The 21,156-nt window shown below is 35.5% G+C and overlaps 1 long non-coding RNA gene across 5 annotated transcripts; it reads right to left on the bottom strand.

Annotated features, from left to right (window-relative positions):
• Window positions 1-297: 297 nt before the first annotated feature.
• Window positions 298-18,926, bottom strand: LOC122045801. Of its 5 annotated transcripts, none has more exons than XR_006130117.1 (5): window positions 18,665-18,926; window positions 17,909-18,076; window positions 1,845-1,934; window positions 756-1,754; window positions 298-653 (listed from the first exon to the last, which is right to left on the bottom strand). It is a non-coding gene; the product is annotated as an uncharacterized LOC122045801 (long non-coding RNA). The 5 variants fall into 5 exon arrangements; XR_006130118.1 differs by having other exon boundaries at window positions 1,832-1,934; XR_006130119.1 differs by lacking the exon at window positions 17,909-18,076.
• Window positions 18,927-21,156: the final 2,230 nt, after the last annotated feature.

A 21,156-nucleotide genomic window follows, 5' to 3' on the forward strand; every position in this document is an offset into this window, starting at 1 on the left:
GGTGATACTAAAAGACATGATATTACTAGAAGAAAATGCTTCAAAGAAAAATAAAATTGTTCTAAATAACAATCATATCTTCTAAGGGTTGGACAACAAAATTATATATCTGGTATACTAGAATAGTGATTATCAAAGCTTTATGAGAGTCAATATAATATAATCACAAAGCTTAGAAACTTATAAAATATCTAAAAAGAGGGGTCGAGTCTTATCCTAAGGAATAATAAACTTACTCGAAAAAATATATTAATATCCTAAGGAAAAGTCGACAATCGAGGATATTATGTCGGTCACTGACAAAATCAAAACGATGATGTCTATAATCAAAAAAATACGTCGATAGTATAAACAAAACAAAATACACGTATCAAGCTTCACTGGTTTATGCCATCAACTTATTGATGAGCTAACTAATCGTACCCAAGGTTGTATCAATATCCGTAATTTTCAATAGGTGGTGTTGTCCTCTTAAAAATCCTGGAACATCTGCACCGGGCTAATCACTTACCAATTTGCTTCATCAAATCTTCAAGTTCCACTCTGAAAAAGTTTGTTCCAATAGTGCTTGAACCAACTTTATTTGAGTAATTCCTTAGATAAGACAAGTTTCTTCTTCATGGTAGCAATCAAAAGATGTTCAACATTTACTGCTGTAGCATTTGAAGCATGAAATTAAGACACCGAATTCAAACATTTTCTTCGAGAAGAACAAATAAAGAATCATAGAAGTAGATTAAAACTTGTACTTGTACCTATTTCATTAGGTTTGGAGGCATTTCGTAATGCTCCTTGTTGCCCTTTGGAGCAAATACACGCGTCATATTAAGCCAAAGAGCTCACAGTTGATAGCTTCAGGAAGTGTCATCTTGTGTTCATTGCAAAATTCTTGTTCCACGGGTGTTCTATTTCATCCTCACTCATGGGGTTAGAGTTTGCTACTAGATAGTTTTCCTTGAGCCGAGTTTCTTCAAGTAGCATCAATAGTTAAACAAACTCAAGAAATTAAAAGAAGTTATCACCTGAATTGTAAGGAATTCATTGTGTTCAATGATGGCAACAGGGTTTTCGAAGAGAAATGGATCTTGAAATGTTGAAGCATTCAGTAAAGCTTGCACATCAGCTTCAAAACACTGAGGAACATCAGCAGCAGCAGCTCCTACATCAACTTCCTAGCTGTTGAAAAAAATCCTCGTCAATGTTTCGCAAATCAGACTCCAAGTCAACACAATCAGAAATTTCATAATTCTGGATGACAGCATCATCAGGACAACTCGAGTTTTTATCACATTTCTGCCTCTTGGAGCCACATCTTGTGTGTTCCTCATCGACCACAGTTGAACTGCTAATGTTGGGATCAAAAACATCCCCAAAAGGTGGAACCGCAGATTGATCAGTGAGCGGCAATTCCAGTGTGGCTGCTATTACCATAGCAACTATCTAGAGTTTCACAGCCATGTCGATGTTTGAGATGATTTCCTGCCTCGATGCTCCCTCCAGAGAAACTTCAGATGTGGCATTCTACTTCCAAAGGTGTCAGCAAACATTCTCACGTAGGATACTTGTGAACCACTAGCCAAGAAGTACTCAGCTACTAAAGCAGGAATTTCTGGCTGGGCATCAACTTCTTGGTGGTTTTGATTTGAAGCTTGAGAAGAATCATACACTGGATGAATGGGTAGCCAGTTGGTCAGCATCTCCTTGTTACTGCGTGTTCGAAAAGTTATTCAACTCTTTTCAATATGGCCAGGAAACTGCAAAAGCATATCGAATAACAGCTTGTTAGAATCACAAAATGTGAAACGAATTTGAGTAAATTCACATGCTTTACCATCTTAACTCACTTGCTGCCCATCTGTGCATGAAGCTGGATGAGCAATTGTTCTTCTTCAGTTGTAATGGGGCTTTTCTTCATAGTAGTGTTAGTAATAGTCCTAGTACCAATTATGAGATGATTATAAAGGATTTATTTTTGTATCATTTTTCATTAGGTAAAGTTGATTATTATATTTATTTCAGGTCAGTACCGATTGAACAAGTATAATAATGTCCTTGAGTAGTAAGTTCTGATCTACAGCATATCAATTGGTTAAATTGATAGTGAGATATTGTAGATATAACACTACTCTTAACTATTCTTAGTCAAGCATTAAATACAAGGACAATATTAATGCGTTGAGACTAGCATGTAGGTCAACGGATGACTTTATCTCATAAGTCATGGATATAAGATATCAAGTTGACACATGGGTATATATTAGAGAATATGTACTGAATGACCCGCCATGAGAATGTTTCATGGATCGTTATATGAGTGTCATAAACGTTCTCATGTGACTATTAGTATAAATAGTCCTTAGATCCGAAATCACTATAGTTCCCTACATAAGGAGTTGTGTACTTTGGTATCGGCAAACGTCACCTGCAACAAGGTGGACAATAAAGTCGATCACTGGGTATGCAATGAATTATGCGAAAGGATATGAGTAATATAGATGTGATATATCCCTTCCATATGAGGGAAGCGATATCTGTGGGCCCCTTGATTAATAGGACACAAGAAAGCATGGTCATGCTCAAATGAGTCAATATGAGATATTGAACTTATTTAATTTAGTGTGTCTACTTAGATATCAAGAAACACAAAGGTTGATAAGAGGATGACACGATCTATGCCTCATTGATCAATCTAGATATCAATGATAGAGGAACCAAGTCATACAAGATAATAGCCAAGGGCAAGTTAGGTCGGATCTCGACTTTCTCGTCACTTGAGTAGCAATGATACCTTGCTAGATGTCACTCATTGCTTATGCATCTAAATGTTGATTTGGATACATTGCCAACGTTACGAGAACCTATTGGGTCACACACAAAGAACAAATAGATTTGGAGATTGGTTCATATGATGAATCATTGGATTAAGTCTAATACAAATTGGACTTATTGAGTTAGACTCAATTGGATCTAATTATTGGATTGAGTCCAATTCAAACTAGACTCAAGCTGTCAATTCGAATTAATGAAATAGTGATTCATTGAATTCGAAATTTCATGAGATTAATTGAGTTAGACTCAAGTGAATCCAACCATATGGATTCAATAAAATCCGAATTAGACTTGAGTTAGACTCAAATGAATTCATTTACTAAAGAGGATTAATGGAGATTAATTCATTTACTTAAATTAGAAGAATTTTGAAATTAATTATTCATTCAATTTCGAAATTGAATTCAAAATGAAGAGTTAAAAGGTGGTCCTTAATGGAGTGTTAATGCTCATTAAGGCTCATTAATTGAATTAATACTCATTATTCATTGGATGAAGTATAAAAGCATTTTTCTCTCATTTTGAAAGTGGATTTTCCTTCTTCTTCCTCTTTTTCTCTTGCATTGGCCGAAACTCACCTTCTTGGTTGCTAGCACAACCTTAGGTAGTTGTCCTTCTCCACCTTGTGAATTTATGAGACAGACGGAGACACTTGTTCGTGTGGATACTGAAAGAGGGACGGACGCTTGATCGTGCTGAGATCCGAGCTGTCGGGAGATCGTGTGCACACATCAAAGGTATAACCTTCTTATGATGTAAAACTTAGTATATGTTGTTATTTTCTTTCCCTTCGCATGGATCTTCTAGAGGAACTAGATGTTTTCCGCTGCGCTTTAATGCGTTTAACGTCTGATATTAGAGCCACTTGCGAAGGCATATACTAAGTTGTAGTTAGAATTTTATATGTGTGACTAAGTTGTAGTTAGAATTTTATATATGCGATATAAAATTTGCATGATAGATTTGCTATGTTTTCACGATTATGAGTTTTCTTTTTTGTCTCTGTTGGGAATAAAACAATGGGTATATGTACAAACTAAAGGATATAGCATCTTTATATATGTTATGAACAAGTACTATAACCCATTTTGTTTGATAGATATATATTTCTAAGTTTTGGACCAGGAGAAGTTGTGAGTAACAAAGTGGTCTAGGCCAAAATGTTGTGAATAACATGGGCTCATAATTTGTTGTTGAAATCATAATAAATTTATGTCATAAGGATATTGTGAATACAAATGACATGGTGTATTGTTATGACCCTTTAACCCCAATATTATTGTGTGATGTAATTTATAATACGGCTTGCGTGTCGTGCCTTCATCTTTTTCATTCTTGTTGTAATTTTAGACTACACTTGAATGTAATTCGAGTTTCTTTAGATTTTATAATGTACATATTAAAAAGGAGTTAATGACGACGAGTGAAAAGGAAGGAAGGACAACAACACACAACAACCAAGGAAGCGCTTGGAAAAGCTACTTTGACCTAGGTAGACCTATCGCTCTTCTCATTGGCTTGAGAAGATTGTAGTTTATGAAATCATAACCATGTCACGTTTTATTTATGCATATATGTAATGTGTGTTGGTTAGTCCTAGGAAAATCATACCGGTTCCACTGTACAAAAATTTTGTACAAGTGTCGAACCTTTTCTTAAATAACCTATTGTGTTCTTTAGAAGTTAAATTAAGAATCGCAGACGGAACTTAACATCATTGATTCCAAATTTAACTTATCTGTTTTTAATGGTTTAGATTTGAATCGCAAGTGGAACTTAACACTATTGATTCAAATCCACCTATGTTATTAATTTCATTAAATATTAATTTCCAAAATTGGCTTCCAGGACTGCATGGCGAGGCACATGACCTTCTTGGATATGGGAGCAACTACCACCGCCTAGACAAAGCCTTTTAAGGAAAGCTAATATTTAATTTCCTTAAATAACTCTAGGTTTAACCAAAAGGAACAATCGAATCACAAATTCGAAAAATAAAAGAAAAGAAACACAACTTCGAAACAAATCCGAAAAACTCTAAAATCATATGTCTCTTGTATTTGGTATTTCTAAAAATAACTATACAAAGAAAACTAGTATGATGCGGAAAATAATTACTAGTTATACTTTTCTTTGTAAGCAAATAACCTCTTGATCTTCTACCGTATTCCTCTTCTTATCCCGGACGTTGTGTGGGCAACGATCTACCGCGATGAGAATCCACCTAAGTCACCTTCTCCAAACAAGATTCGGCCACCATAATTCTCCAAGAGAAGTAGAGGTCCAGTCACAACCACCAAGCTCCAAGGGATGCTAGAAACAAAGTCTCCTTCTTCTTCTTCCTCAAGTAAAATCCGGCCACCAACCAAACTCCTAGAGAAGTTGCCGCCGACCACAAGAAGAAGAGAAGAGGGGCAAGCTAGGGCCGGCCACCAAAGAGGAAAAGAGAGGAAGAATAAAAATAGAGTCGTTAGCCATGAAGGCACCTCTACCCCCTCTTTTATAATCCTTAGTCTTGGCAAATAAGGAAATTTAAATAAAAATGTCCTTAATTCTTTTGCCATGAAAAGGAAAATTTATTTAATTAAAAATAATTTCCTCTTCTCACATTACATGGCCGGCCACATCTATAAGCTATAAACAAGGAGAGTTTTAATTATAATAAAAATTAAAATTTCCTAATTTGTCTCCGGGAATTTATAAAAAATTTCTCCAATAATTTTTCCCTTCATGGTGGATTATAAAAAGGAAATTTTATAAATTAAAATCTTTCTTTTAAACATGTGGATAATTTCTAAAAAGGAAAGTTATCTTTTAAAAATTAAAATCTCCTTTTAATCTACAAATAAGGAAAGATATCAAATCTTTTCTTAATCTTTTGTAGAAGCTTATAAAAGGGAATATTTAATTTTTTAAACTCTCTTTTAAATCATGAACATGGTTAAAAAAGAAAAAAAAATTCAAAATTAAAATCTACCTTTCAATCTACAAATAAGGAAAGATTTCAAATCTTTTCTTAATCTTTTGTAGAAAGTTATAAAAGGAAAGATTTAAATTTTAAACTCTCTTTTAAAAACATGATATCCACATAAGAAATAATTTTAATAAAAATCCCTTTTTATTTTCTAGTGACCGGCCACCTAAGCTTGGGACGCAAGCTTTGGCCGGCCACTTAAAATTGGCTCCACCATTAGCGTTGGCCGGCCCTAGCTTGGGCTCCAAGCTAGCTTGACCGACCACCTTAAGGTGGGTAGAAAGGTGGGTATAGGTAGGTATAATTCTCTATATACAAGAGGCTACGATAGGGACCGAGAGGAGGAATTGGTTTTGGTCTCCCGATGAAATTAAGCTTCCCGTGTTCGACCGGAACACACAACTTAACTTCATCAATAATAATTCATACCACTAAAGAATTATTATTGAACTACCGCACCAATCTCAAATTACATTTTAGGCTCCTTCTTATTATGAGTGTGTTAGTCTCCCTATGTTTAAGATAACGAATGTCCACTAATTAAGTAAGTTACTGACAACAACAACAACAACAACAACCAAGCCTTTTCCCACTAAGTGGGGTCGGCTGTATGAATCCTTTTACGCCATTGAGCTCTATCTCCTATTATATCATCATCTATATTTAAATAAATTTTATCTTGTTTTATTGTTGCTAACCAAGTCTTTTTTGGTCTTCCTCTTCCTCGTTTTATATGCATGTTTATCATAGTTTCACATCGCCTAACTGGAGCATTTATTGGTCGTCTAAGTACATGTCCGTACCATCTTAAACGTGTCTCTCTGAGTTTTTCCTCAATAGATGCAACTCCTACTTTCTCTCTAATGCTCTCATTTCTTATTTTGTTCATCCTCGTATGTCCACACATCCACCTTAACATCCTCATCTCTGCAACTCTCATCTTCTGCTCATGTGCTCGAGTCATAGCCCATATAACTGCTGTTTTATAGAACTTACCTTTAAGTTTAAGAGGTACTTTACGGTCACATAAAACACTCGACGCTCCCCTCCATTTCACCCATCCTGCTTGTATTCTATGTAAGACATCTCTCTCAATCCCTCCATCATTTTGTAAAAATGATCCTAAATATTTAAATCTCTCGGTTCCGGGCAACTCGTCCTCTCCTATCTTAATAATTGTTTCATTACTTCTAATATTGCTAAACTTAAATTCCATATATTCTGTCTTTAATCTACTAAGCTTAAAACCTTTCCCTTCTAGTGTTTCCCTCCAAGATTCTAGCTTAGCATTTACTCCTTCACGTGTCTCATCTACCAAAATAATATCATCTGCAAACAACATGCACCACGGTACTGTGTCTTGAATGTGTGCAGTGAGTTCGTCCATAATTAATGTAAAAAGATAGGGACTTAGAGTTGATCCTTGATGTAACCCTATCTTTATTGGAAATGCTTCAGTTACTCCGTCTGAAGTCTTTACTCTGGTCGTTACATCCTCATACATATCCTTAATTAGTTCAATATATGTTACGCTAACACCTCTCTTTTCTAAAATTCTCCATATAATTTCTCTTGGGACTCTATCATATGCCTTTTCTAAGTCAATGAATACCATGTGTAGATCTTGTTTTTGCTCTCGATATTTTTCAATTAATTGTCTAAGAAGATGTATAAATCTTGTGTTCTTGTACTTATGATTTTCTTTTTTGTCTTTATTTTTATTTCATATTAATCTTTTGTAGACAAGCACATGAATTTAATTATTAATCACTATTCACCCCTCTAGCGACATCATCGGTCCTAATATTTTATAGATAAGATGGACTAAAGTATTTACTCTCGATTTGATTTTTTTTGCTTTCAATATCATGTTAAATAATTTTGTAAGCCATTCAATACCTTGTTTCCTAAGCACTTCCATACCTCTATCGGAATATCATCGGTCCAACGACTTTTTGTGCATCTCATTTAAAGCTTGTTTTACTTCAAGTTTGAATTCTACGATAAAAATTAAAATTTCGATGCTCATTTGACCTAATTAAATTACCTAAGTTAAGTTGGTCTCTAAACCTTCATTAAAAAGTTGATGAAAATACCTCTTCCACCGCTCTTTTATTTCTTCATCCTTCACTAATACCCTATTACATTCATCTTTAATACATTTATTTGGTAAGATCTCTTGTTTTTCTCTTTCTTACGTTAGTTATTCTATAAATATCTTTTCCCTTCTTTTGTATCCAATTTTTGATATAACCGTTCAAAGTTTCATTTTTCGCTTCACTCATTCTATTTCTTGACTTCTTTCTTGGCTATTGTATATTTTTTAATTTTTCCTCATTATCACAAGTGTATAGTAATTTATAAGTTATTTTGTTCCTCGCTTTCTCTTGTACTTTCTCATTCCACCACCAAGATTCTTTACTTACCCCTTTGACTCATCGAGGACACTCTTAGCTTTATTTTCAACTTTGATACCATCTTATCCCGTGTTGTATTAGAGTCATCGTATATTTCACCTAATACTTCTACCTTCTCTTTAAATATACGTTGCTTCCCATCCTTTAACTTCCACCACTTAATTCTAGGAATTGTATATATTTTCTTTCTATTGATACTATGTTTGATATCCAACACTACTACCTTATGTTGGGTAGTTAAGCTTTCTCTAGATTTTACAAATCTTTTTATCCTTCTTCCTAACCATAAGAAAATCAATTTGCGATTTATTATTCCCACTTTTGAACGTTTCTTCTTTTTTTCTTATAAAACGTATTAACTAGTATAAGGTTATATAGTATTACAAAATCTAATATAGTTTTCCATTCCTCATTTCTCGTTCCAAACTCATAACCCCATACACCTTTTCGTATTCCTCATTTTTCACTTTGACGTGTCCATTTAGATCGCCTCTTATTAAAATCATTTCATTGGTGGAATGTTTTGTAATATTTCATCTAAGTCGTCTTAAAATCTTGATCTGATATCTTCATGTAATCGTACTTGAGGTGCATATATGGTAATTACATTCATAGTTTCTTTCGCTACTATTATCTTAAGAGTTATAATTCTATCTCCCTTTCTAACTACTCCTACAACTTCATCCTTTACAAACTATCTACAATAATGCCCACTCCATTTCTTGTTTTACTTTTTCCAGTGTACCATAACTTAAAACCCGAGTTCTCTATCATCTTTGCCTTCTCACCTGTCCATTTTGTCTCTTGTACACATAAAATATTAATTTTTCTCCTAATCATCATATCTACTACCTCCATTGATTTACCAGTGAGAGTTCCTATATTCCATGTTCCAAATCTTAGATTATTAGTTTTCCTATCATATTTGTTCTTATCTAACCTATGGTGTGAGAACTCTTGCCTATTTAACACTACACCCAAGTTCTCATGGAGATGTAGCGGTCCTTGCTGAGACGTTACAGTCGGACCCTGTAACGCGAACTCTTGCATATTTATCACTACACCCGAGTTCTGGAGATGTAGCGGTCCTTGCCGAGCGTTACAATCGGACCCTGCAAGCGTTCTTGCAACTTTAGGGAACAAGACAATAGTTTAATGGATTCATTCATGAAATTTTGCCATAGTTTGACGCTGGCTGGCAACCTAACGCAACCCTCCTCCTTTATCCGGGCTTGGGACCGGCCATGACTGGTCATCATGGGCGGAGTTTAAGTAAGTTACTGACAACTCACTTAATTAATATCTAAGTCCAAGAGTAGTACCACTCAAGCTCATTGTCATGTCGGACTAAGTCCACCTGCAGGGTTTAACATAACAATCCTTATGAGCTCCTCTTGAAGACATTCTCAGCCTAGATTACTAGGACACAGTTTCCTTTTATAATCAACAACACACACTATAAGTAATATCATTTCTCAACTTATCGGACCTATTGATTTATCGAGCTAAATCTCACACTTTGATAAGTTAAAGAAATAAATATTAAATATATGTGTTTATTATTATATTAGGATTAAGAGCACACACTTCCATAATAACTAAGGTCTAGTTCTTTTATTAAATCAGTATAAAAAGAACTTACTTTAAATTATCCTGCTCAATACACTTAGAGTGTACTAGTGTAATCTATTAGTCAAGATAAACTAATACATAATTACACTACGACTATTCCAATGGTTTGTTCCTTTCCATCTTAGTCGTGAGCTACTGTTTATAATTTATAAAGAACTGATAACACGATCTTCTGTGTGTAACACCACACACTATGTTATCTACAATATAAATTAATTGAACATCTACATTTGGTATATATAAATGTAGACACTTAACCAATATGATTCTTATTTCTAAATAAATGTTTATACAAAAGCTAGGCTTTTAGTATATACTCTAACAATGTGTGCCTTGGTTGTATTCGATACATGTTTAGTTTAACCATAATTAGGTCCTTTTAATATATGCCTAGCAAAGTTTAGTACTCACTTCTAGCTCGATCAATTGTAGTCAGGTTTTGCCAAAGCAAAGTGACACGATTTATCTTGCTAGAGTGCGACAGGACAATTGTGATGTTCGACTATTAAACTTTGGGTGCGATTTCACTAAGTTGTCTCACTTGGATTGAGAGCTTAAAAGCATATCTCATAAGATGAAATTCAAATTATACTAATCTTAGGCAATTAGCCAAAACTAACTCAAGATGAGCTATAATATGGATTTCATAAGATGGGCAAATGAACAAATAGTATTGTTCATCTAGCTATACAAGAGTTGCATTTGATGCAATTGGTATATCATGTCTACCTACATTATACGAATCTTGGGCGATTAGCCAAAATTAACTCAAGATTAGGTATAATATGGATCTTATCCCACATGAATGTCATTGCGATTGGATTTGGAGCTAATAGTTTGGGTAAAACCACAACCATGACTTGCTCCTACCAAATTTTACAATTGGGAGAATAATTTAATTAAAGACCTAATTAAATAATTGATATATGATACTCATTTTTGCATTATGTTGTTGTAGATTACCATGTCGTCAAATACATCGAACACTCTCTCTCTACAATTTGTCCTTGATAAGGACAATCTCAATAGAGCTAACTTCCTGAACTGGTACAGAAATTTGAGAATAGTTCTCAAGCAAGAACGAAAACTGTATGTCCTAGAGCAGCCCATTCCTGAAGCACCACCCACTACTGTCACTAGAGCTGCTAGGAATGCTTACAAAAAGCATCAAGATGATGCATTAGATGTGTCATGTCGTATGCTCGCCACCATGAACTCTGAGCTTCAAAAGCAACATGAGAACATGGATGCTTATGATATGGTTGAACATCTTAGACAATTATATCAAGGGCAAGCAAGGCATGAGAAATTTGAGATCTCCAAGGCTTTGTTTCAATGCAGAATGCAAGAAGAAAGTCCCGTAGGGCCTTATGTGCTCAAGATGATCGAGTATATGGAGAATCTACAAAGGTTGAGATTCCTACCATGCCAAGAATTGACCACTGACCTTATTCTGCAGTCATTGTCTGATAGCTATAGTCAATTTGTCATAAACTACAACATGAATGAAATTGACAAACCACTGTCTGAGATGTTTAGCATGTTGAGAACTACTGAACTCAACCTTAAGAAAGCAAAGCCTAGTACCATTTTGATGGTGCCTAAAGGCAAAGGCAAGTGAAAGCCTAAAGGTAAGGATAAGACCTAAGCCAAAGGCAAGGGCAAGACTCATGCACTAAAACCCAAAGTCGGGGTTGCTAAGGAAGGAACCTGCTTCCACTGTGATGAGACCGGACACTGGAAGAGCAAATGCAAGGTGTACCTAGAGGAATTGAAACGGAGAGAAGTGAGACTTCTGCCTCAGGTATATATGTTATATAAGTCAATCTATCTATTTCTTCTTCATGGGTATTAGATACCGGATGTGCATCTCACATTTGTACTAATGTGCAGGGGTTGAGAAATAGTAGAATGTTGACAAAGGGCGAAATGTACCTATGAGTAGGCAATGGTGCAAGAGTTGCTGCTGTCGTTGTAGGAACATATTCCTTATCTTTGCCCACTAAGCTTGTTTTAAAACTAGAAGAGTGGTGTTATGTGTCTGCTTTGACTAAGAACATTATCTCTGTTTCTTGTTTGGTTAAGAAAGGTTTTTCATTTATAATAAAGGACAAATGTTGTTCTGTTTATTTCAATAACATGTTCTATTATAGTGCACCTCTTATGAATGACCTCTATGTTCTAGACTTTGAAAACCCAATGTATAACATAAATACCAAACGGTTCAAGTCTAATGATTTGAACCAAACATATCTTTGGCATTGTTGCTTGTGTCACATAAATGAGAATCGCATATCCCAACTCCATAAGGATAGACTTTTGGACTTATTTGATTTTGAATCATATGATGCATGTGAGTCTTGTCTTCAAAACAAGATGACAAAGACTCCATTTAGTGGGCATAACAAAAGGGCTAATGATCTGTTAGGACTCATACATACTAATGTATGCGACCCTTTCAGAATAGCAGCAAGAGGAGGTTATCATTACTTCATTACTTTTACTGATGATTTCAGTAGATACGGTTGTGTATCTGATGAGACACAAGTCAGAATTCTTTGAAAAGTTCAAAAAATTCAAGAATGAAATACAAAACCAACATGGAAAGAGTATTAAGATGCTTCGATCAGATCGAGGAGGGGAATATCTTAGCCAAGAGTTTCATGACCATCTCGTTGAGTGTGAGATCATATTTCAACTCACTCCATCTAGAACACCTCAATGGAATGGTGTATCAGAAAGGAAAAAATCGTACTTTATTAGATATGGTACGATCGATGATGAGTCAAACAAATCTTCCTACTTCCTTCTAGAGACATGCTCTAGAGACGACCGCTTTCACACTTAACCGCGTTCCATCTAAGGCCGTCATAAAAACACCATATACGATATGGACTGGGAAGAGTCCCAAGGTGTCTTTCATGAAGATTTGGGGTTGTGAGGGTTACATTCGATGACAAGTCTCAGATATACTAGGACCTAAATCAGACAAATGCTACTTTGTAGGATATCCCAAGGAAACAAAAGGATATTACTTCTATAATCCCACACAAGGCAAGGTGTTTGTTGCCAAAACTGATGTATTTCTAGAAAAGGAATTTCTATTTAGAAAAACTAGTGGGAGTGAAGTTGATCTTAAAGAAATTCAAGATACACAAACTAGCATCGAAGCCTTGATGAACATTGAACAGGTACCACAAAATGTTGTGGATCAAGATTTTGTTACACCGCAAGAAGTTGTGGAGCAATAACCTGTTCAAGTAGCACAAGCTCTACGCAGATCTGATAGGACCCGTCGTCAACCTGAGAGATATTCTTTTCTCTTATCTGACCACGGTGATATAGTACTTGTTGGTCTTAATGAGCCTACATCTTATCAGGAAGCTGTATAGGACCCAGATTATGATAAATGGCTAGAGGCCTTGAGATTCGAAATGAAATCCATGTACACTAATCAAGTATGGACTTTGGTTGATCCACCTGAAGGAATCAAATCCATTGGGTATAAGTGGGTCTTCAAACTAAAGACTAACATGGATAGTCTTTTGCATACCTATAAAGGTAGATTGGTGGCTAAAGAATTTAAGCAAATTCATAGTATAGACTATGATGAAACATTTTCACCTATTGCGATGCTTAAGTTCATTCGAATTTTACTTGCTATTGCAGCTTATTATGATTATGAGATCTGGCATATGGATGTCAAAACCGAGTTTCTTAACGGAAATCTACTCGAGGATGTGTACATGACACAAGCTGAGGGTTTTGTAGATCCAAAGCATGCTGGAAAGGTTTGTAAGTTGCAAAGATCCATTTATGGATTAAAGCAAGATTCTAGAAGCTCGAATCTTCGATTCGATGATGCGATCAAAACGTTTGGTTTCATCAAGAATGAAGATGAACCTTGTATCTACAAGAAGGTTAGTGGGAGCACAGTCATTTTTTTCATTTTGTATGTAGATGACATACTTTTCATTGGAAATGATATCCCTACTCTTCAGTCAGTGAAGACTTGGCTTGGGAATTGCTTTTCAATGAAAGACTTAAGTGAGGCAGCCTAAATTTTAGGCCTTAAGATTTATAGAGATAGATTTAAAAGATTGCTTGACCTAAGCCAAAGTTCATACATTGAAAAAGTGCTTAAACATTTTGCCATGGAAAATTCCAAGAAGGGATTCCTGCCGATGTCATATGGTGTGAGTCTTTCAAAGACTCAATGCCCTTCTTCTAAGGAAGAAAGGGACCGCATGGATCGGATTTCTTATGCATTTGCTATAGGGTCTATCATGTAAGTCATGCTTTGTACTCGTCCAAATGTCTCGTATGCATTAAACATGACGAACAGATACCACTCATATACAAGTGAAGGTCACTCGACAGCAGTCAAGAATATTCTTAAGTATTTGAGAAGGACTCAAGATTATTTCTTGATCTTTGGAGGCGATGAAGAACTTGTTGTAAAGGGTTACACCGATGCTAGCTTCCAAACTAACAAGGATGATTACAAATCGCGGTCAAGGTATGTGTTTTGCTTAAATGGTGGTGTTGTGAGCTGGAAGAGTTCAAAGCAAGACACAGTCGCTGATTCTACAACAAAAGCCGAGTACATTGCTACTTCAGCTGCAGCAAAGTAGCAAATACAATAGACCTCTATTGTGATAACAATGGGGCTATTGCACAGGTAAGGAACCTCGCTCTTATCAAAGATCCAAACACATACTACGGTGATTCCATCTCATTCAAGAGATCATCGATAGAGGAGATGTGAGGATATGCAAAGTATCGAACAATGCTAATATTGCGGATCCTTTAACCAAGGTTTTGGCACAGAGAAAGTATGATGGTCACACTAAGTCAATGAGTATTCAATATCTCAGTGATTGACACTATTGCTAGTGGGAGATTGTTAGTAACAGCCCTAGTACCAATTATGAGAGGATTGTAAAGAGCTCATTTTTGTATTATATTTCATTAGGCAAAGTTGGTTATTATATTTATTACAGTTCAGTGTCGATTGAATAAGTATAATAATGTCCTTGGGTAGTAGGTTCTTATCTATAGCATATCTGATGGATCGAAAGCGCTAGAGGGGGGGTGAATAGCGCTCGTGGCTATTTTAACGATTTTAAACACAGAATAGAAACGCAGCGGAAAGTAAAATCAAACACACAGAGACGCAGGTGTTTTACTTCGTTCGGAGCCTATGGCGACTCCTACTCGAAGGCCCGCGGTCCTTGACCGCTTTCGATGGGCAACAACTATATATCGGAAAGATTACAATTTGAATTACAATTAATGCAATAAGTAAACTAATACCGACAACAAAAGATCGAAGAGTCTGAGCTTCGGGTTGTCGACGTCGAGTAGTAGCACTTCAAGGTCGTCTCGTTGGCAGCACTTCACAGAAGAAAGCTTAGAATGTGTTGTACTTTAAAGCTGCACCTCAACCCTCCTTTTATATGAGGTTCCACGTGGCGAAGTCGCGGCAGGGATAAATGTTGGTCCTGGGCGCAGGATAAATCTCGGGCGCCCGGACCTCCTTTTTCCAGGAGCTGCTTCTCCTGCAAAACAAGGTTAGTCCGAGCAATTGCATACCCTGCAAGACAATGTTAGAATCTGATAATTCATAAGTAAAAAAGAGCTGACAGTCTTCGGACTGTCCGAGTCTGACTTCGGATTTCCTACCGGAAACCCTAGGTCGACCCGACGCCTGCTGTTCCCTCTACGGGGAACGCGTCCTCACCTACTCCCCTCAGGAGAGATTACCTGATGTCAGTCCGGTCCTCCAGACCGACTGGACTTTCCGCCTAGGGTTACCACCCCCTAGGACCTAAGGTTACCGCCCCTTAGGGTTTTCCTCCACCTAGGGTTACCGCCCCCTAGGACCTAAGGTTACCTCCCCTTAGGGTTTTTCACCTGCCTAACCGCAGCTAGGACTTTCCTGAAACACTCATTCAAACATGTTAGATCACACACTAACTTAACTTTGAATCCTTTGCCATTATCAAAACCAAGGTTCGATCGTCGGATGTTTCCCGCACCAACAATATCAATTGATTGAATTGATAGTGAGATATTGTAGATATACATAGAACACTACTCTTAACTATTCCTAGTAAAGCATTAATATACAAGGACAATATTAATGCGTTGAGACTAGCATGCAGATCAACGGATGACTTTATCTCATAAGTCATGGATATGAGATATCAAGTTGACACATGGATATATATTAAAGAATATGTATTGAATAACCCACCATGAGAATGTTTCATGGATCGTTATATGAGTGTCATAAACATTCTCATGTGACTATTGGTATGAATAGTCCTTAGACCTGAAGTCACTACGGTTCCCTACATAAGGAGTTATGTACTTTAGTATCGGCAAACGTCACCTGTAACAAGGTGGACAATAAAGTTGATCACTGGGTATGCAATAAATTTTGCGGAGGGATGTGAGTGATGTAGATGGGATCTATCTCTTCTATATGATGGAAGCGATATATGTGGGCCCCTTGATTAGTAGGATACAAGAAAGCATAGTCATGCTCAAATGAGTCAATATGAGATATTGAGCTTATTTGATTGAGTGTGTCTACTTAGAGATCAAGAAACACAAAAGTTGATAAGAGAATAACACGGTCTATACCTCATTGATCAATCTAGATATCAAGAATAGAGGGACCAAGTCATACAAGATAATAGCCATGAACAGGTTAAGTCGGATCTCGACTTTCTCGTCACTTGGGTAGCAATGATGTCTTGCTAAATGTCACTCATTGCTTATGTATCTAAATGTTGATTTGGATTCATTGTCAACGTTACGAGAACCTATTGGGTCACACACAAAGAACAAGTAGATTTGGAGATTGATTCATATGATAAATCATTGGATTAAGTCTAATCCAAATTGGACTTATTGAGTTAGACTCAATTGGATATAATTATTGGATTGAGTCCAATTCAAACTAGACTCAAGCTGTCAATTCAAATTAATGAAATAGTGGTTCATTGAATTCGAAATTGCATGAGATTAATTTAGTTAGGCTCAAATGAATCCAACCATATGGATTCAATAAAATCCAAATTAGACTTGAGTTAGACTCAAGTGAATTCATTTACTAAAGAGGATTAACGGAGATTAATTCATTTACTTGAATTAGAAGAATTTTGAAATTAATTATTCATTCAATTTCGAAATTGAATTCAAAATGAAGAGTTAAAAGGTGGTCCTTAATGGAGTGTTAATGCTCATTAAAGCTCATTAATTGAATTAATGCTCATTATTCATGGGATAAAGTACAAAAGCATTTTTCTCTCATTTTGAAAGTGGGATTTTCCTTCTTCTTCATCTTTTTCTCTTGCATTGGTCTAAACTCACCTTCTTGGTTGCTAGCACAACCTTAGGTAGTTGTCCTTCTCCACTTTGTGAGTTTGTGAGATAAACGGAGACACTTGTTCATGTGGATACTGAAAGAGGCACAGACGCTTGATCATCCTGAGATCCGAGCTGTCGGGAGATCGTGTGCATACACCAAAAGTATAACCTTCTTATGATGTAAAACTTAGTATATGTTGTTATTTTCTTTCCCTTCGCATGGAACTTCTGGAGGAACTAGATATTTTCCGCTGCGCTTTAGCGTGTTTAGCGCCCTAGTTCCTTACAAGTAGGCTTAAGACGATTCAGCTAGCACAGATGACAACTCTTGTCCGATCAAGACAGGATTGAGTTCTTCTCGATAAGGTTCTAGTTCCCCTCACCATGCTTCTTAACATACTCCCTTAAAATATCATCTTCCGCACAGCTCCAGTGCCCAGAAAGTCCTTACCAATCACCATCTCATCGTCACTGGATTCATCGAAACAAGGTATCGGTATTCGTCCACACAAAAGAAGAACAAATCACCAAGAAACAATTTGTTTTGAATTTAAAAATAATCATTTTTGTTCCAATTTTTAAGCAATTAATTTGCGATAATGACTTTTTAAAATTATCTGTCCTTATATATATATTCTTGAGAAGAATAAGAATCCAGTTTGTTCAGAACTATGACCTCAACTGATAATCCTGCAAGTGTAAGCTGGAAGCTAGTGTCCAGTTCCATATGATTCTTCTTCCCCTATAGCTTCAGAGTTCAAAGTAATGTCATAACGAAGACGATTACGTGAATACCGGTACACCTCACCATCTGGTCGATCTAAGATTGCTCTTTTGAAAAGTCCTGAAAATTCAAGCACTACCTCACATGAACTTTCAGTGTTGATTACATATCAACATTTTTTTTTACTCTAATTTGGTTCCATAAGTGGGTACATAACAGATAATAGATTCACTTCAGTACGTGTAACAATTTACTGCTTGAATAAGAACAAAATTAGCAGGGACGATATGAAATTAAAATTTGTCCTCACGAGACCTAGCAGATACACGAGAACTGGCGAGTGAAATTTGAGGAACTCATTAAAATTTAGGAGTGTTCTTCAACCAAAACTAAATAAATTCTAGCTTTCAATTTACTTTATCTTTTCCAGTTCCTGTAGCCTATCCAGTGAAGGAATCAACAACTAGAAACCCCATCAGACACACTAAACGAGCCAAAATTAGCACCAAGCAACCAACAGTCGACGACTGAGAAAAAAAAAAAGAAGCCTATTTGATAAAAGAAGCATATACAACGACAAACCCTAATGAAACCACTCGAAAAAGAAAACGCACCAGAAATATCGAGGTCCACGGATTCAACCCAATAAAATTGATCCATATTAGTTCAGTAATGACCACAAGAAAAGACTGTGCGTCAAGGCCTCACCTTGTATCAGATCGACGAGGGGATATGTTACTGGGAACCAATCCATGGATTGGATTAGAAGAAGAGCAAGAACATAAACGCTCCCCCTCCTTCCTCCTCGGGCTTTACCCTTGAGCTTGGGCCCTTGGCGACAATAAGCCATCTGTGCAGCTTCCCTCAGCTTCGTAGTCCTCCGGCGATGCTCAAACGCTTGTAGATCGCAGGCATTGCCGTTGAGAAGGAGACCTTCGATCTCCCTCGATTGCTACTGTACCTCGTCAGAAGGAAAATTTGGGGCATCAGAAAAATATATATATTTTTTTAAAAAAATAGTTTAGCATAGTTCATTTAATCAATTACACATCAAATTATATTATTTCAAATCGAATCTGAATAAAAAAAATTTAATCACAGAAATAATTTAAAGGAACGTTAAGAAAAAAAGTCATTCTTCCATAAAATTTCTTTCCTAAAAAGAAATACAATTATTAAATTTTAAAAAAATATTTTTTTTCTTCCCGTAATGTTTTCAAATATTTTTAACTTCACTTTTAACAATATATTTTTTAAAAATTCTTTCTAAGAAATTACATGGATATCTATTATTCAAAAACTACTAGAGTTGAAGTAAAAAAAAAACTATGGTGGCAAAGTGATTTTTTAAAATCGTGTTGATTTTTGAATTTGTTTCATTTAAGTATTTCATATTTACACTATAGTATCTTCAAACTTATTTTATTTCACCACCTATAATGCTCTCCTATTAATATTAATTAATTGGTTCAGACCGATCCTCCATATTCGATATAATATGATTTAACAATTCTATTAACATTAATTATCATAAAATCATTAGGGAGGAGAATATATATAAATAGAGTTTTGATATGTTACCCATCTTACGTCGCATATCCCGTGCATGCCCACCTATTTTTTTTTATTTGAATTTTTTTAATATTTAATACTATAATTCAATCTCTAAACCCTAAAGGTAAAATCTAATTGGGATAACCGAGAGGTTAAAAAAAATAAAAAAAAATCAATTACACTAGGTGGGCAATGACATTTGCTTAAGTCCTTTGTTAAAAAAAAGATAGATTCACTATCTTAGCAGCTCCCCTAATGTCGGTCCTACAGATATAGAGGGAGATACATGTAGGTACACAGGTCATAGGCGCATGGTAAGTCCTTTGTTAAAGTTTCTATACTTTCTCTCCACTCAATTACTTTATTATTTTTTTAGTTTGAGTTTCTACTTGCAATAGTTTTTTTTTCTAGTAAAGTGAGTTGGTGGTGTAAGGACACTAGAAGGGCTAGTATAGTATTATTTTGTTGAATTAACTCTTGGTCTCCTTATCCAATTAACTAATCTTACAATAGTTGTTCTCTTGAGTTTTTGAAAAGTGTTTAGAAAATTCTAAGGTTTTTTTCGTAATATGTATTTTTAAAGTTCAAATTGTTCATTTATATTTGATCTCCTCAAGTACAGCATATATATTATTCAATTCGTCTATTATTTGAGTTTTATATATTCCAATTAGTTCTTTAATCTGAAATAAAATAGTTTTAGACTGGAGTTCAAAATGTTTATATTGAAATTTCCAATTTTTAGGTTTAATTTCCACAATTAGTTTTAAAAAGCTTAAGATTTCTTTCTTAGTAGGAAAACTAAATAAATTGAGTTAGTTAAATCTTCTATTCAATAAGTCTTGAGTGTCTTTTATAATCGGGGGCGCTGGGGCGAGCGTATTCGTCTTTTGTCACAATTGAGTGTCTTTTATAAGAAATCAATATTTCTTTTTAAATTACTTAGTATTTGTATCTGTTGATTTAAAGTAATAGGTATTTTTTTCAATAGGATCTTTGTTTAATTTCGTTGAGACTCTAAGTTGGTTCCTATACTAAGTAGTAGGTCTATAATTGTATTTAAGTGTGCACTATCAGTATGAGGATAATGATTGTGTATTCTAGATCTAAAATAACAATTGTGTTTATATTGATCTAGAGTAATAATTTTTCAAACAGAGACTTGAAGGGCTAGATCTAAAAAAAATCCAATGTCTGAAAGTCCAAAAAGCATTTAGAATTAGAAGTTATTCATGATGGTTCAAAAATCTTATAGCTATACATCTTACCCTGCACATCCCGTGAACATCCAAAATATTTTTTCGATTTGCATTCTTTATGCTTAATACTATAATCCAACTTTTAAACTCTAAAGGCAAAAGCTTATTGGCATAACTGACACGGATGCCGCCCAAGCTAACATCGGCGTGTGTGTATATATATATATATAATAACCTGCACACCCTTATGTGAATGAGCATGGGTGACATCCGACATAGGCACCTAACACAACCAAAACTCTTTTTTTTTAATCCCTTTCTGATCTTTATGCAACAACTTTTCTCAAGTTCCTCTAAAATTAAAATAAAATTCTTTTCTTTATCCTTTGATTGTAAGCAATAATCACTATAGTATTGATTTTTAAAAATCTACACCATAACTTAATT

This window comes from Zingiber officinale, chromosome 2B (assembly GCF_018446385.1).
Source record: "Zingiber officinale cultivar Zhangliang chromosome 2B, Zo_v1.1, whole genome shotgun sequence".
In the NCBI taxonomy this organism is placed as follows: Eukaryota; Viridiplantae; Streptophyta; class Magnoliopsida; order Zingiberales; family Zingiberaceae; genus Zingiber; species Zingiber officinale.